Source organism: Chionomys nivalis, chromosome Y (genome assembly GCF_950005125.1).
Source record: "Chionomys nivalis chromosome Y, mChiNiv1.1, whole genome shotgun sequence".
Classification (NCBI taxonomy): Eukaryota; Metazoa; Chordata; class Mammalia; order Rodentia; family Cricetidae; genus Chionomys; species Chionomys nivalis.
In genome coordinates this window covers 4,910,750-4,928,126 of record NC_080113.1, presented here as the reverse complement: position 1 = coordinate 4,928,126, position 17,377 = coordinate 4,910,750, and the positions used below count along the sequence as shown (strand labels likewise).

Below are 17,377 nucleotides of genomic sequence, written 5' to 3'. Positions count from 1 at the left end.
CAGATTTGGCTGTAACTTAGATGAAAAGAGTTTCTGTGCCACACGTTCAGTCTCAGAGTTAAAGTGCTGAGTGTGGCTCCTACCTGGTGGCCCCAGACCTAGCACAAAATGGTAAATACTCCATTTTGAAACTGGAGAGAGTTGGAGCCAACATCCAGAGCAGCCCACTGCTCTGCAGCTCAGAGACACAAGCTGCTCCACCTTGCTGAACTGTGCTGACCTCAGGCAGGAACGATCGTAATTACCATAATAACAGTGCAGTTGAGGTTTAGACTGGCAGTAAACAGGCAGTACCATATTACCTCTACATAGTGCAACTTAAGTTTTTAAGAAGTGCTCCTGGATAGTAAAGCATTTTGTGAAGTGCTCCTGGATAGTAAAGAATTACAGATTCACAATAGGACAGATTCAGACATAGGCTTGGGAGAGAGAAGAAAAAATATAAAGAGAGAAAAAAAGGGTAAAGTCTTTAAAGAGAAAGAGTATTATAAGAAATAAAGGAAAGGGCTGGAGAGATGGCTTAGTGGTTAAGAGCATTGCCTGTTCTTCCAAAGGTACTGAGTTCAATTCCCAGCAACCACATGGTGGCTCACAACCATCTGTAAAGAGGTCTGGTGCCCTCTTCTGGCCTGCAGACGTGCACACAGACAGAATATTGTATACATAATAAATAAAAAAAAAGAAATAAAGGAAAAGAAGTTCGGCGCCTTGGAGGTGGGGCCCACGTGGAGTCAACACATGAGGATCGAGAAATGTTATTTCTGTTCCGGGCCGATTTACCCTGGTCACGGCATGATGTTCGTCCGCAATGACTGCAAGGTGTTCTGATTTTGCAAATCCAAGTGTAGAAACTTCAAGAAGTGGAATCCACACAAGGTCAGGTGGACTAAAACCTTCCGGAAGGCAGCTGGCAAGGAGCTCATGGTGGAAAACTCATTTGAATTTGAAAAACGTAGAAATGAACCTGTGAAATACCAGCAAGAACTGTGGAATAAAAGTATTGATGCAATGAAGAGGGTTGAAGAGATCAAACAGAAACGGCAGGCTAAGTTTATAATGAACAGGTTGAAGAAAAACAAAGAGCTACAGAAGGTTCAGGATATCAAAGTCAAACAGAACATCCACCTTATCTGGGCTCCTCTTACAGGCAAAGGAAAGCAGCTGGAGGAAAAAATGGTACAGCAGTTACAGGAGGATGTGGACATGGAGGGCGCTTCCTAATGGTGCCGCCTGCAGCCAGCCCTATGCACACTGTCGGTCCCTAAGTTATTGATTGGTTACATAATGTCCCCCAGGCAAAGGTGACTCGCGTGCTTCTCTCTACAGTGCAGCCTGTAAAAACATCCATGTGGGTCTCAACTCAATGTTCTGCTTCACTGTGTTATGCTCACAGAAACATGAAAGTTTGTGTGTAGATGAAGGTGTGAACCTTGGGCATAACATGGTTGAATTGTTGCTTAATGGCACCAGGCAGCGTTTCTGCATTGACTATTATGCTAGTGTGAAATTTGTAATAAAGTAATATTTTCCTTGCACTAGGATAGTTTATTTGTTAGGGTTATTGATGCAGAGGTCACAGCAAGGAACTAACCATTCTCATGACAACCCCAGTCTCTTGTTTTGCTTTAGTCTGTTTAGTATCTCCTTAGAGTTGCATTATGGCCTCATACAGTGCCCCCGTGCTGCTGAGTTATGCTGGGCTTTCTGCCCCGCTTCAGCTGTGTAGTCGGCAGCTTGTGGGGTGGGGGTGGGGCGGGGCGGGGCTTAATAAACTTCCTGGATGGTACCTTGTTACTGCTTTGGAGAATGCTCAACTCCAAGTTGGGACTTCTGCTCCCTCCACCCCCAATTCTCTCCAGCCCAGCAATGGTCTAGAAGCAGAAGAATCTTGGTGCCTTTTAAAATTTATTTTGTGGTTTTTCTTTTTCTTTTCTTTTCTTTTCTTTTTTTTTTTTTTTGAGACAGGGTCTCTCTTTTGTGCAGCTTTAGCTGTACTGGATCTCACAGAGATCTACCTGCCTCTGCCTCCTGTATGCTGGGATTAAAGGTGTGCGCCATCACACTAAGCATTTTTGATTTTCTTAAAAAAAAAAACCCAGCCAAACAAAAACTCTTTGTTTTTGGAAAACAGAATGGAAAGATGGAAAGAATGTTGCCTATTAATTTGTGCATAAATAAAACCATTTCTAAAGTAAAAAAAAAGAAATAAAGGAAAATAAGCCACGTAAAAATGGAAAATTCACAGAGAGTCTGGATTATGTATTTTATTGTGTTTCCTCTAAAATTTTTGACTGAAGGAGCTAAGTACAGAGAGACATTTCATTATATGGGTTGCCAAGGTAAACCAGAATGGATTTCATAAAGGTATGACTTCAGAAATTGGGTCTAAGGATATGATGCTTTGGAGAGGGTCTTCTTTTGTTTTCACAGAGGATGAGACCCTGTGGATTGCTTCTATCCCAATATGGTATGACAGACCACGCCCTCCTGAAAGGTTGCTGTGAACACCCTCAAAAAATTACTTCGCTCAACTGATGACTGAGATAAACCTGGCAAACAGGTTACACCCTAAACGATCTGATTAACAGTGCCCCTATTCAGCTCGAAGCAGTTTGGAGAGAAATAACTGCACCCATATTCCCAAATATGGTTTATAAATGTTCTTTTACATTTAAAGAGGGATATGAGATAGATATGGATAATTTGCATTGGGATGGATTTTAAGGTCAATTTTCTTATATGTATTTCTGATATTGATTAAGGTATTGTGATTGTATAGTTCATTTAAAAATGTAATGTGTAATTAAGAAATATATGTTAATAGATAATCATCTATACTAGTCAAGTTTGTAGTCATGTTAGTTAGATATGCATAGATATATTTCAGATAGGCCTTCTTCATCTCTTTCAAAGACTGCAGAATATGGCATTTAAATGTTTTAATAACTTAGGACTTTTCATGACAATGAGACACGTCTGTTCCTGGCAGCACCAATCTACTTCAAGAAGAAGATGGGCATCGAAGAGGCTCCTTATGGAGTTTGATAGCCATTTGGGCAAGAAACTGCTCTTGCCTGGAATGTTGCATAAACTGGACACAAAGAACCCGCTGAAAGAGGACTGCTGAACTTGCCTAAAGGTGAGATGATCTTTCGGGGTTCCTGACTCATGAGTCTGTGAGACATTCTGCAGGACACAGCAGATAGTGACTGACTGTCTTTGAAATTTCCTGCTTCATGGAAAAGTCTGCTGGATACTATGGGTCTGTAGGCAGAAGATGGATGCCCCAACGGTACAGAGGAACTTTGGATGACTGTCCAGGCAGTGAGATGTCTCTGTCATTTCTAGAGTTTTGGACTTCTTATTTGCTTACGTAATATTATATCCTTCTGGAGTCTTTGATGGGGTTGAAGAATGGTTAGTTATAGTTATAGTTTTCCTTAGTTATGATAAAAGATAAAATAGATGTAAATATTGTAACTGTAATTCTTACTTGATAACTGTTTTGTTATATGTAATTTTACTATGTTAAAGTTAAAGCCTTCTTTTTTGTTTAAACAGAAAAAGGGGAAATGATGTGGGAGTGTTATCTATCTATCTGTTGCTTTCATTGGTTAATTAATAAAGAAACTGCTTGGCCTTTGATAGGCCAGCCCTTAGGTGGGTGCAGTAGACATATGCATTTTTCAGGTAAGCTTATGGAGTGTGTCTTGGAGGGAAACTCACAAGTCTTTTACGAATCTGAATACACTTACTTCCAAAAGAATGGGCTTATCTTTCAAAGTACTAGCAATGCTTTTGAACATTTCAAAGAAAGTGCTTCTCCTTAGAGAGAAATAAATGTGTATGTGCCCTATTCACGAAAGCTTATAGAGGTGAGAACAGTGAAGAGAAAACTGACGATTAAAGTGTGTCCTTCTCCAAAAACTTTCTGTGTTTCTTTGAGGGAAAGTCACTGTTCTATGAAGAAGCTAAATCCACTTTCAAAAAGCACACCCTTCTCATTCAAAGTCAAGCTTGTAGCGTGGATAGGAGAACTCCCATTACGTCTAACAGTTCTTTGAATGGTTTAAAGAAAGCGCTCCTCTTTAAAGAGAAATAGGTATGTGCGTTTTCCACATAAGACCAGGGTAGGACACGAAAATGGAAAGTGTGTCTTTCTCAGAAAGCTTCGTGCGTTGCATTGAGGGAGACGTGCGGTTCTAGCAAGGAGCTAAATAAGCACGTTGGCAAGAAAGTGCTTATCTTCAGAGGACAGCATGTCGAGTGTGAAGGAACATTCCGTTGGAAGTCCTTTTCTTTAGAGAACTGAACTACGTCTGTGCGTTTGACACGAAAGCTTCTAGAGGGGCTAAGAGGGAGGAGAGACTTTAAGTCAACCGTGTCTTTCTCAGAAAGCGCTGCCTCTTTCTTTGAAGGAAACTCAGGTGAGAAACCACTTCAAGAGATTATGCTGATCTTTCAATGTACAGCATATCGCGTGTATGGGAACACTCCTCTCATGCCTACCAATGCTTCGCAGGGTTTAAAGGAAGATCTCCATTGGCGAAAGAAACGCATTTGCATTTTTGCAGGTAAGCTTAGAAAAAAGGGTTAAGAGTGAATAGACAACTCTAGAGGAACGTGTGTCTTTCTCAGAAAGCTGTCCTGGCTTCTTTGAGGGATACTCACGGTTGTATTAGGAAGGCCAATGGACATTCGAAAGAATGTGCTTTCCCTTCAAGTACAGCACGTAGAGTGCTAGGGACGCTCGCTCCTTTTCACTTCCTATGATGCTTTGGGTAGATTCGCGGACAATGAAGGCTGATGAGAAGCCAAGGACAATGGCACTAGGTTTCGATCCTAATACATGAACTGGCTTTGTGGGAGCTTAGCCTGTTTAGACGCTCACCTTCCTGGACGTAGATAGAAGACCTTCATCTTCCCGCAGGGCAGAGAATTTGGACTGCTCTTCAGTATCGAGAGGGAGGGGGAATGGTGTGGGGGGTGGAGAAGAGGAGTGGGGATGGGGGGGAGTGGGAGGAGGGAGCAATATTTGGGAGGAGGGGAGGGAAATGGGAAACGGGGAGCAGGTGGAAATATTAATTAAAAAAGAATAAAAAAAATGACTTTGCTTTTCTTTAGAGAGAGCTATGTATGTGAGTTTTTCATGTACGCTTACAGAGCTGGGACCTGAAAACAGAAAAGACACGCGTGTCGTTCTCAGGATGTTTCTTTGGGGGAAACCTACACAATTCTATGAAGAAGCTAGTTCCACGTTCAAAGGAATGGGCTTATCTTTCAAAGGACAGCCGACAAAGTGTAGGGGACCGCTCCTTTGACTGTTCCCAATGCTTTGAAGAGAGGGCGTCTCTCTGGAGAAAAGTATCTACGTACTTTTTTTTTCAACTTTAGAGTCGTTAACTGTGGAGAGAAGTCTTTCAAGTAACCTGTGTCTTTCTCAGAAAGCTTCATGTGTTTTTATGAGGAAAACTTATGGCTCCATCAGGAAGCTAATTCCACTCTCAAGAGAAAGTGCTTATCCTCAAGTACAGCAAACAGAGTCAAGCGGAACGCTCCATTTACCTCTACCAAGGCTTTGAACTGTTTCGAGAAATTGCTCTTCTTCAACGAGCCACATATATGCCTTTCTCAGGTAAGCCTGTGGAGTGCTGTTAACTGGGACTCGAAAATGCAGGAGTAACGTGTGTCTTTCTCAGAAATCTCTGCGTGTGTCTTCGAGGGAAACTCACAAGTCTTTTACGAATCTGAATACACTCACTTCCAAAAGAATGGGCTTATCTTTCAAAGTACAGCAAGAGAGCAGAGGGGAACACTGCCCTCCGATTCTTGCAATGCTTTTTAACATTTCCAAGAAAGTGCTTCTCCTCGGAGAGAAATAAATGTGTTTGTGCATTATTCACGAAAGCTTATAGAGGTGAGAATAGTGAAGAGAAAACTGATGATTAAAGTGTGTCCTTCTCCAAAAACTTTCTGTGTTCCTTTGAGGGAAACTCAGGGTTCTATGAAGAAGCTAAATCCACTTTCAAACAGCATGCACTTCTCATTCAAAGTCCAGCTTGTAGGGTGGATAGGAGTAGGAAGTCAACTCCTCGCTGTGGTTTTTTTCTCCACATTAACAGCAAAGGAAGAGTATGTATTTTTGCTCTGCCTAGTCTCCATAAGATTCCATTGTTTTATAGACATTTTATCCTCTTGTTTTACAGATTTCACCAACTCTTAAGAAGTTATATCTTGAGCAAAAATAAGAATCCCAGAGGGACAGATTAGGCAGAGCCTATGCTACTTCCTTCTCATAGTAATGAGGACTCAGAATAATGCCACACACTCTCTAGGCATTTGCTAAATTAAGTAAATATCTAGTAGACACAACAGTTGCTAACTAGTAATACAGCATGGAAAGTTCCAAATTAATTCTTTGCAAAAAAAAAAAAAAAGAAAGAAAGAAAGAAAGAAAGAAAGAAAGAAAGAAAGAAAGCTCCTATCTGATGGGGATCCCCTCAACCCGCTGCCACATGGCAGGGACTTCCTCTCAGAACCAGGATTAGATACAAACACCACCCAAACACGTGGTTTTTCAGAGAAATCCTTTATTAAGTGGGAAAGAAAGGTTAAAGTGACTACATTATGACTCAGGGGAAAACCAGAAAACAGCAGCAAATAACCTCATAGTCAAAGACCCCAGCTTAGCTGCTGTAACGCCATTTTGCAAGGCCTTCACACAAACAAGTATTAGTTCAAGGTGAAGTCGGTACTCCTAGGCTGCCAAACAGAATATTTGTGGTCAGACATCAGGCCTAGGAGGGGAACGAAAAGTTCTGGGAAAAACCACATGAGCCCTAGATAGAGCCAAGTCAGCTATTATCAGATCTACACGTCCCCAAGGAACTTGTCCCCAAGTGAACCCATCGCCTCATTCGAACTGACCAATGGGATCCCTGTAACCATCCATCTGCTTCTGTATGACTGCTTCTGCCACCCTTTTCCTATAAAAAGACCTTTCCCCAGACTGCAGGGCGCGCAAGTTCTCTGAAAGACTTTGCTGCCCGCAGGTACCTGTGTACACCCAATAAACCTCTTGCCGTTGCAGCCAGTGGTCTCGGACTGTTCCTTGGGTTCAGGGGTCTCCTCCTGAGGGAAGGTCCTCCCCGAGGGGTCTTTCAATAGGTATAATTTTTAAGAAGAGAAGCAGAGGAGGTTTGTGCTAGCATGAACTAGTATACAATGGGAAAGAAGATAGCGACTAGGGAGAAGGGGAAGGGAACAAATGAAAGGGCCAAGGACATTTGTTCCAGAAGGACAAAGGACTGCCTCTAGATAGAGAGGAGACAAATGTGGCCTGTTGGCAAATAGCATTTTGTAAAGGTAAAGGGTAAAACCCTGTGTTAGGATATAGTGGTATATTTAATTGGGTATGTTAATTAGATGAGATTAAGGAGGTTTCCATATGCCTGATTTCAATACCTTGAGAACTGGATTCAATATTTGAGAGCTTTGTCATTATCTTTCCCCTTTCTTTCATGTTTTTCATTTCTAATGAGTTTTTTCATTTCATTTACAGTAAATTCTTTTTAAAATACCTGATGATAGTTTCTCTACTATCTACTCTTTTCAGTTAGTCCCCACATCTTCTCCCCTCCACTGTCTTTCTGACTGTCATTAGAAAAGAACACGCTTCTGAGAGATAACAACCTAATATGACAAGATATAATGATTTAGAACAAAAACAATCAAAAAACTGGACAAGGCAACTCCAACAGGAAGGGAAGAGCACCAAGAACAGACTCTAGAGCTGGAGATCCACTCATTCACATGTTCAGGAATTCTATAAAAATACTAAAATGAAAGCTCTGATATATTTAACAGATGACCTGGTAAGTAGACTCGTGTACACCCTGTGCTTGCTGCTGCAGACTCTGAGAGTTCTTCAGCACTTGGCTTAGTTGATTCAGAGGACATCATTGTCTTGGTGTCCTCATGCCTCTGGCTCTTACACTCTTTGCACCTCCTCTTCTGCAGGAGTCCCTTGGTACTGTGGGGAAGAATTTATGAAGATGTCTTATTTAGATTCTTTCTCTGAGTAAGAACTGGAACTGGATCTCTGCATCTGTTCTCATCTGCTGAGGAAGGAGCCTCTCTGTTGTTAACATGACAAGGCACTGGTCTGTGAGTATAGCAGGGTATCATCAGGAGTCATTTTATTGACATATTAGTATTATTTTATTACTCTTACCATCATTATTATTGTTATCTGTAGTGTTTGCCTTAGGTCTCTTGGCTATCTGGTCTCCGGTTCTTGGTCACACAAGCAGTGTGGGGTAGGAGTTCTGTCTTGTGGAGTGGGCCTTGAGTCAAATTAGACATCAGTTGGTTGCTCCCACAAGTTCTATACCATCATTGTCAGGCAGAATATATTGTAGCTCAAATGTTTGGTGGCGGAGTTCGTGTCTGCATTTCTCTTTAGTAGCCTGCAGAGTATGTTTCCACACCAAAGACAGTAGAATGTATGTATGTGTGTATGTATGTATGTATGGTGGAGGTTCTGTGTAGGTGCCAACTGGACTTCTCCATGCTCAGTGAATTACATGGGTGTTTTCCTTAGTGAAGGAGACCTACTGTCAGTTTGTGGTGGACAGTCCATTGTCTTAGCAGTAGGCTGGGTATTTGGGGATTCCATGGGACCCTTTTGGTCAAAAATTGGATGCAATGCATTCTCATTTGGTGATAAAAGACTCTTGGACTCTGTCTTACCTGTAATTAAGAGCCCTCACTTAGATTCCTTTCTTTTATTATAGAGAGTTCCTATTATGCTAGGTTTCCACATATTCTCACAAAAATAGCCCTTCTATTCCATCCATCTCTCTCCAAAATTAACTCTCTCAACCCAAATCTCCTTCCACTCTGTACCTGGTTCTCCTATTCTTATCCTCCCACACCCTGTCAATCCACCCAAAAGATCTATTCCCTCTTCCAAAGGAGATCCATGTGTTTGCCCTCTTCCCTTCCTCTATATATAACACCTCTGGGTCTATAGATACTAGGTTTGTTATCATTGATTTCACAGATAATATGCACATATAAGCAAATGCATACCATATTTATATGTAGGTCAAGATAACTCATTTAGGATGATTTTTTTGTTTGCTCTATTGCATACAAATTACACAGTACTCCATTATGTAAAAGTATCATGTTTTCTTTATCCGTTCTTCTGTTGAGGAATATCTATGTCATTTCCAATTTCTGGCTCTTATGAATAGAGTTGCAATGAAGATGAGTGTGTGTGTAGCTGGAGCTTGATGTAAATAAATTCTTGTCTTCCTCAAGAACCACTAAACTGATTCCATAGAGGCTGTACAAGTTTACACTCCTACTAGCAAAGGAGGAATGTTTCCTTGGCACCACATCATTTCCAGCATGAGCTGTCACCATGACACCCACTCTGCTTCATCATAGCTCCTCTTAGCTCCCTGGTGGAGCTTTTTGATATCTCAGCCTCCCCAGTGTTACATTTTGCTAAATCTCATGCTTTTATTTTTCTCTTGACCTCCAAGGTCAAACCTCTATCCCGCAAGCTTGTGTTTACAGATGGTATGCCAGTAGAACAACAGCCTATGTTATAAATGAGGAAGAAGTATAATTTCAGACAGGGGAATCCTCTGCTCAAAGTGTAAAATTAAAAGCAGTGTTGTTGGCCATTTCAAAATTCTTACATGAACAACATTTTAACATTTACACAGATACCTGTTATGAGTGTGTCTGACTTGTTTCCTTGTATTGAAACTTTTTTTGCCCACAGCTCATACTACCATTTTCCTGTCATTATAGGATTTACAAAATGCTATTAGAAAGAAAAGGAGGGTTGCCCTTTCTTTGTGGGTCATATTCAATCCCACACTTAACTTTTGGAAGAGGGTATACTTGTGTATTTCCTCAGGAAGCTGACATACCCTCTGGATTCTGGATCATCTGGTGATTCACTATATGACAACTCCTTCACTTCCACCAACCATCTACAGATTCAGGATACCACCTTTGTATCCAGGCCTTATCCTCATTAACTAATGCCCCTAATGACGGAAGAGGCAACAAATGATCAGTCTAAGGATCATCTACTTTCACTTGTATCTTGTCTTTCAATTCATTCAGAACATCGTCCTCAAGCTACATACAAATCAAGCTCTACTTCCCAGCTAGGGTCAGATACAAGCACTGGCTTCCCGAGTGAAGGATCTTGTACCTGTTTGATGCAGTGAGGTCATTCCTTCATGTTTCTGACTTGGTTGCTTTGCTCTGGGTCTGGCCTCTTACTACCCATGATCCTGGTATTTCTCCTCAAGGCCCTCTTTAAGGAAAATGGGACAGGGACTAACTTCAGGGCCCTCAAACATCAGAACTACCAAGACCAACAATTTAGTAAATCCATTTCTCTCCCTGATTCAGTCTCCTGTCTCCATAGGACATCTCCCGGAAACACCTAACTGAACCTCTGTTCCACTACCACAGTAATAGTAACCTCTGAGTCTCCTATAACAAGCCTCCCTATGTGAACTTTTGGCTCTTTGCCATCATGAATCATGAGTTTAATTATAAGAAAAAGCTGTATTATATATGGGCACTTAAATTCAAAATATTAAAGTGCTGGTCCCATTGTTTTTTCCCCCCCAGGGGTCAGTATGCTGAAATGTCTGCCATCCTATGTTGTCTCATGTCTGAGTTCAACCAGACCCTCAGGAAATACATACAGTTTGATGACTAATCAGGGTCTACTGAGCCACCAGCAGGAACTGTTCTTGATATTTTCAGTAAAATAGACCCCTGATATGGCAAACAGACCCCTGACACCACAACTGCATTTGTTGACTAGATGTCATGAGTCAATCATAAAATGATTCCTGTCTAGTAAGGGTCTGTACTCAATCACTTCAAAGTAACAGCTGGAATTCCCCTAAGCAAGCTTAAAAAAGACTGCCTTACCCTACCCCAGGGTCAACCTGATATTGAGTTGACCCAGAGTTTTTCTGTCTTAAGAATAAAGCTGCTCCAAGCCTGCACTAGTGTCTGCGAGGTCCTTGGCCCAGGAACAGTTTCTGTTCCTGCACTGAGGCTACCCACTCAGAGGAGTGAGTGTGCACCCCCCCCCCGAGCTGGAGGGGAGTGCACGGCACCTCCAGCTCCTGCTGCAGGGCTTCTTGGCTCCACACAACCCTCCCCTTCTCCCCCAAGTTGCCCTTTTATCTGCGGGGTCCTTCGAACTCCAGGAGTCCTGTCCCTGTGCTGAGGACAACCTGTCAGACTGGTCCCTGGCCAGCAAGGGGCCCTGATCCTGAACCAGAAGATCCACTGGAGAGCTTATGAAGGAAGAGATGGGCAGGCGCCAATGCAAAATTTCCTCCAACAACCTGAAAAACAACATGGTAACACCAGAACCCAATGAACATACAACAGGAAAACGTGAAAACCCTAATCCAGAAGAAGTAGAAAAAACTGACATTATGAAAGAGATAGAGTCCCTTAAACAGGATATGAAAAACTCCCTTAAAGAAATGGATGAGAAGAATAACAAAAAGTATGAAGAATTGAGTCAATCCATAAAAGATACCCTAGGAAACCAAGAAAAAAACAATCAAATAGATAATGGAAACAGTTCAAGACTTGAAAACTGAAATGGAGGCAAGGAAGGAAACACAAACATAAACTGAGGGCCAGCAGGATATGGAAAATCTAGGTAAATGAACAGAGATGACAGAGACAAGCATAACCAACAGAATACAAGAGATAGAAGAAAGAATCACAGATGCTGAAGACACCATAGAGAAAAAAAAGCACTGATCAAAGAAAACAGCAAATCCAACAAATTCTTATCACAAAACATCCAGGAAATCTGGGACACAATAAAAAGACGAAACGTAAGAATAGGGGTAGAAGAAGGAGAATTACAGCTCAATGGCCCAGGAAATATATTCAACAAAATTATAGACGAAAACTTTCCGAACCTAAAGGATATTCCTATGAAGGTTCAAGAAGCATACAGAACACCGAATAGACTGGATCAAAAAAAAAAAATTCTCTCGCCATATAATAATCAAAATGCAAAGCATACAGAATAAAGAAGGATTATTAAGAGCTGCAAAGAAAAAAGGTCAAGTAACTTATAAAGGTAAACTGATCAGACTTAATCTAACTTTTCTATGGAAACCATGAAAACCAGGTCTTGGATAGATGTGCTGCAGAAAGTAATAGACCAGGGATGCAATCCCAGACTGCTTTGCCCAGCTAAGCTTTCATTCACCATCAATGGAGAAAACAAAATATTCCAGGATAAAAACAAATTTAAACAATACATAGCCACAAACCCAGCCTTACAGAAAGTAATAGAAGGAAAATCACAACACAAGGAATCCAACAATGCCCACATACACTCAGACATCTAGCAACCCTTCACCAGCACAACTCAAAGAAGGGAAACACACAAACTCTACCACCAAAAAAAATAAAATAAAATAACCGGAGTTAACAACCGCTGGTCATTAATATCACTTAATATCAATGGACTCAATTCACCTATAAAAAGGCACAGGCTAAGAGATTGGATAAGAAATCAGGATCCAACATTCTGCTGTTTACAAGAAACACACCTCAACCACAAAGACAGACATCTATTCAGAGTAAAGGGTTGGGAAAAGATTTTTCAATCAAACGGACCTAAGAAACCAGCAGTTGTGGCCATACTAAATTCTAACAAAATTGACTTCAAACTAAAATCAATCAGAAGAGATGGAGATGGACACTTTATACTCATAACAGGAACAATTCATCAGGATGAAGTCTCAATCCTGAATATTGACACCCCTAATATAAAAGCATCCACTTATATAAAAGAAACATTACTAAAACTCAAGTCAAACCCCACACTATAATAGTCGGAGATTTCAACACTCTTCTCTCATCAATGGACAGGTCAATCAGACAGAAACCTAACAGAGAAGTAAGAGAACTAATGGAGGTAATGAATCAAATGGACTTAACAGACATCTATAGAACATTCCACCCAAATAGGAAAGAATATACCTTCTTCTCAGCATCTCATGGAACCTTCTCGAAAATTGACCACATACTCGGTAACAAGGCAAGCTTCCACCATACAAAAAATTATTAGTAATCATCTGTGTCTTATTGAATCACCATGGAATAAAGTTAGAATTTAACAATAATTCTACCACCAGAAAGCCTACAAATTCATGGAAGCTGAACAGTTAACTACTGAACCACCCCTAGGTCAGGGAAGACTTAAAGAAATTAAAGTCTTCCTTGAATTCAACGAAAATAAAGACACAACATACCCAAACCTATGGGACACTATGAAAGCAGTGCTAGGAGGAAAGTTCATAGCTCTTAGTGCCCACATTAAAAACAAAACAAACAAAACAAAACAAAACAAAAAAAGAAACGAAGAAAGCTCACATTGGAGACTTAAGAGCACACCTGAAAGCTCTAGAAAAACAAGAAGCAGACTCACCCAGGGGGAGTAGAAGACTGGAAATAATCAAACTGAGGGCTGAAGTCAACAAAACAGAAATGCAGAATACAATCCAAAGAATCAATGAAACAAGGAGCTGGTTCTTTGAGAAAGTCAACAAGATTGACAAACCTTTATCCAACCTAACCATAAGGCAGAGAGAAAACCTGCAAATTAAGAAGATCAAAAATGAAAAGGGGGCATAACAACAGATACTGAGGAAATTCAGAGAATCAATAGGTCTTACTACAAAACGTTATATGCCACAAAGTTGGAAAATGTAAAAGAAATGGACTTGTTTTTAATTAAGTACCATTTACCAAAATTAAATTAAGACCAGGTGAACAAATTAAATAGACCTAAAAGTTGTGAGGAAATAGAAGCTGACATAAAAAAAACCTCCCAACCAAAAAAAGCCCAGGACCTGATGGTTTTCATGCAGAATTTTATCAGAACTTCCAAGAAGAACTGATACCTATACTCCTTAATGTGTTTCACATAATAAAATCAGAAGAGTCATTGCCAAACTCTTTTTATGAAGATACAGTCACCCTGATTCCAAAACCACACAAAGACTTAACCAAGGAAGAGAATTACAGACCAGTCTCCCTCATGAAAATCAATGCAAAATTTCTCAATAAAATTCTGGCAAACAGAATCCAAGAACACATTTAAAAAAATTATCCATTATGATCAAGTAGGCTTCATCCCAGAGATGCAGGGCTGTTTCAATATACAAAAATCTATCAATGTAATCCATCATATAAATAAACTGAGAGAAAAAAATCATATGATCATTTCATTAGATGTGAAAAAAGCATTTGACAAAATTCAACACCCCTTTATGATAAAGGTTTTGGAAAGGTTAGGGATACAAGGATCATAACTAAATATAATAAAAGCAATATATAGCAAACCAACAGCTAAGATCAAATTAAATGGAGAGAAACTCAAAGCCATTCCACTAAAATCAGGAACAAGACAAGGCTGTCCACTCTCTCCATATCTCTCCAACATAGTACTTAAAGTTCTAGCAATAGCAATAAGACAACATAAGAAGATCAAGGGGATTCGAATCAGAAAAAAAGAAGTCAAACTTTCGTTATTTGCAGAAGATATGATAGTGTACATTAGTGATCCCCAAAACTCTACCAAAGAACTCTTACAGCTGACAAATAACTTCAGTGATGTGTCAGGATACAAGATCAACTCAAAAAAATCAGTTGCAAGCCGGATGGTGGTGGAGCACACCTTTTATCCCAGCACTCGGAAGGCAGAGGCAGGCGGATCTCTGTGAGTTCGAAGCCAGCATGGTCTACAAGAGCTAGTTCCAGGACAGGAAGCGAAAGCTACAGAGAAACCCTGTCTCGAAAAAAAAAAAAAATCAGTTATCCTCCTATACACAAAGGATAGAGTAGCAGAGAGGGAATTCTGAGAAACGTCACCTTTTACGATAGCCACAAATAGCATAAAGTATCTTGGGGTAACTCTGACCAAGGAAGTGAAAGATCAATTTGACAAGAACTTTAAGGCATTGAAGAAAAAAATTGAAGAAGACACCAAAAAATGGAAGGATCTCTTATGCTCTTGGATGGGTAGGATCAACATAGTAAAAATGGCAATTCTACTAAAAGCAATCTATAAATTCAATGGAATCCCCATAGAAGTCCCAACAAAATTCTTCACAGATTTTGAGAGAACAATAATCAACTTTATGTGGAAAAACAAAAAACCCAGGATAGCCAAAACAATCTTATACAATAAAGGAACTTCTGGAGGCATTACCATCCCTGACTTCAAACTCTATTACAGAGCTTCAGTATTGAAAACAGCTTGGTATTGGTATAAAAAAAGAGAAGTCGATCAATGGAATCGAATAGAAGACCCGGATTTTAACCCACAAACCTATGAACACCTGATTGCTGACAAAGGAGCTAAAAGTATACAATGGAAGAAAGAAAGCATCTTCAACAAATGGTGCTGTCAGAACTGGATGTCAACCTGTAGGAGAATGAAAATAGATCCATATCTATCACCATGCTCAAAACTCAAGTACAAATGGATAAAGACCTCAATATAAATCTGAACACACTGAACCTGATAGAAGAGAAAGTGGGAAGTACTCTACAAAACATGGGCACAGGAGAACACTTCCTACGTATATCCCCAGCAGCACAGACATTAAGGGCAACATTGAATAAATGGGACCTCCTGAGACTGAAAAGCTTCTGTAAAGAAAGGACCCGGTCACTAAGACAAAAAGGCAACCCACTGACTGGGAGAAGATCTTCACCAACTCCACAACTGACAAAGGTCTGATCTCCAAAATATATAAAGAACTCAAGAAACTAGACTTTAAAATGCTAATTAACCCAATTAAAAAATGGGGCACTGAACTGAACAGAGATTCTTAACAGAAGAAGTTAAAATGGCCAAAAGACACTTAAGGTCATGCTCAACCTCCTTAGTGATCAGGGAAATGCAAATCAAAACAACTTTGAGATACCATCTTACACCTGTCAGAATGGCTAAAATCAAAAACACCAATGATAGCCTTTGCTGGAGAGTTTGTGGAATAAGGCGTACACTCATCCATTGCTGGTGGGAATGCAAACTTGTGCAACCACTTTGGAAATCAGTGTGGCAGTTTCTCAGGAAATGTGGGATCAACCTACCCCAGGACCCAGCAACACCACTCTTGGGAATGTACCCAAGAGATGCCCTATCATACTACAAAAGCATTTGTTCAACTATGTTCATAGCAGCATTATTTGTAATAGTCAGAGCCTGGAAACAACCTAGATGCCCCTCAATGGAAGAATGGATGAAGAAAGTGTGGCACATCTACACATTAGAGTTCTACTCAGTGGTACAAAACAAAGACTTCTTGAATTTTGCATGCAAATGGATGAAATAGAAAACACTATTCTGATTGAGGTATCCCAGACCCAAAAAGATGAATATGGTATGTACTCACTCATTAGTGTATTCTAGCTATAAATAAAGGACATTGAGCCTATAATTTATGATCCTAGAGAAGCTAAATAAGGTGAACCCAAAGGAAAACATAAAGTTAACCTGGATATTGGAAGTAGACAAGACTGCCAGGCAAAAATTGGGATCTTGGGGATGAGGTGGGGTGAGGGAGATGGAGAGATATAAGTGAGAAGGGGAGGATGAGGAGAACTTGGGGGAATAGGATGGTTGGGATGGAGGATTGGTGGATATGGGAGCAGGAAAGTAGATATCTTAATTATGGGAGCCATTTTAGGGTTGGCAAGAGACTTGACTCTAGAGGGGTTCCCAGGTGTCCAAGGAGAAGTTCCCAGCTTGTTCCTTGGGCAGCAGAGGAGAGCGAGCCTGAAATGACCCTATCCTATAGCCACACTGATGAATATCTTGCATATCACCAAAGAATCTTCATCTGGCGATGGATGGAGATAGAGACAGAGACCCACATTGGAGCACTGGACTGAGCTCCCAAGGTCCTAATGAGGAGCAGAAGGAGGGAGAACATGACCAAGGAAGTCAGGACTGCGAGGGGTGCACCCATCCACTGAGACGGTGGGGCTGATCTATTGGGAGCTCACCAAGGCCAGCTGGACTGGGACTGAACGAGCATGTGATCAAACTGGACTCTCTGAATGTGGCTGACAATGGGGGCTGACTGAAAACCCAATGATAATGGCACTGGGATTTGTCTCTACTGCATGTAATGGCTTTTTGGGATCCTGATATGTTTGGATGCACACCTTCCTAGACCTGGATGTGAGTGGGAGAACCTTGGACTTCCTTACAGGGCAGAGTACCCATGCCCTTTCTCAGGAGTTGAGGGGGTGGTGAAAGGGGCAATGGGAG

General features: G+C 40.8%; 1 pseudogene; it reads left to right on the top strand.

Moving 5' to 3' along the window:
* Positions 1 to 738: 738 nt before the first annotated feature.
* On the top strand, positions 739 to 1,221 carry LOC130868864 (probable ribosome biogenesis protein RLP24; annotated as a pseudogene).
* The last annotated feature ends 16,156 nt before the right edge of the window (positions 1,222 to 17,377 follow it).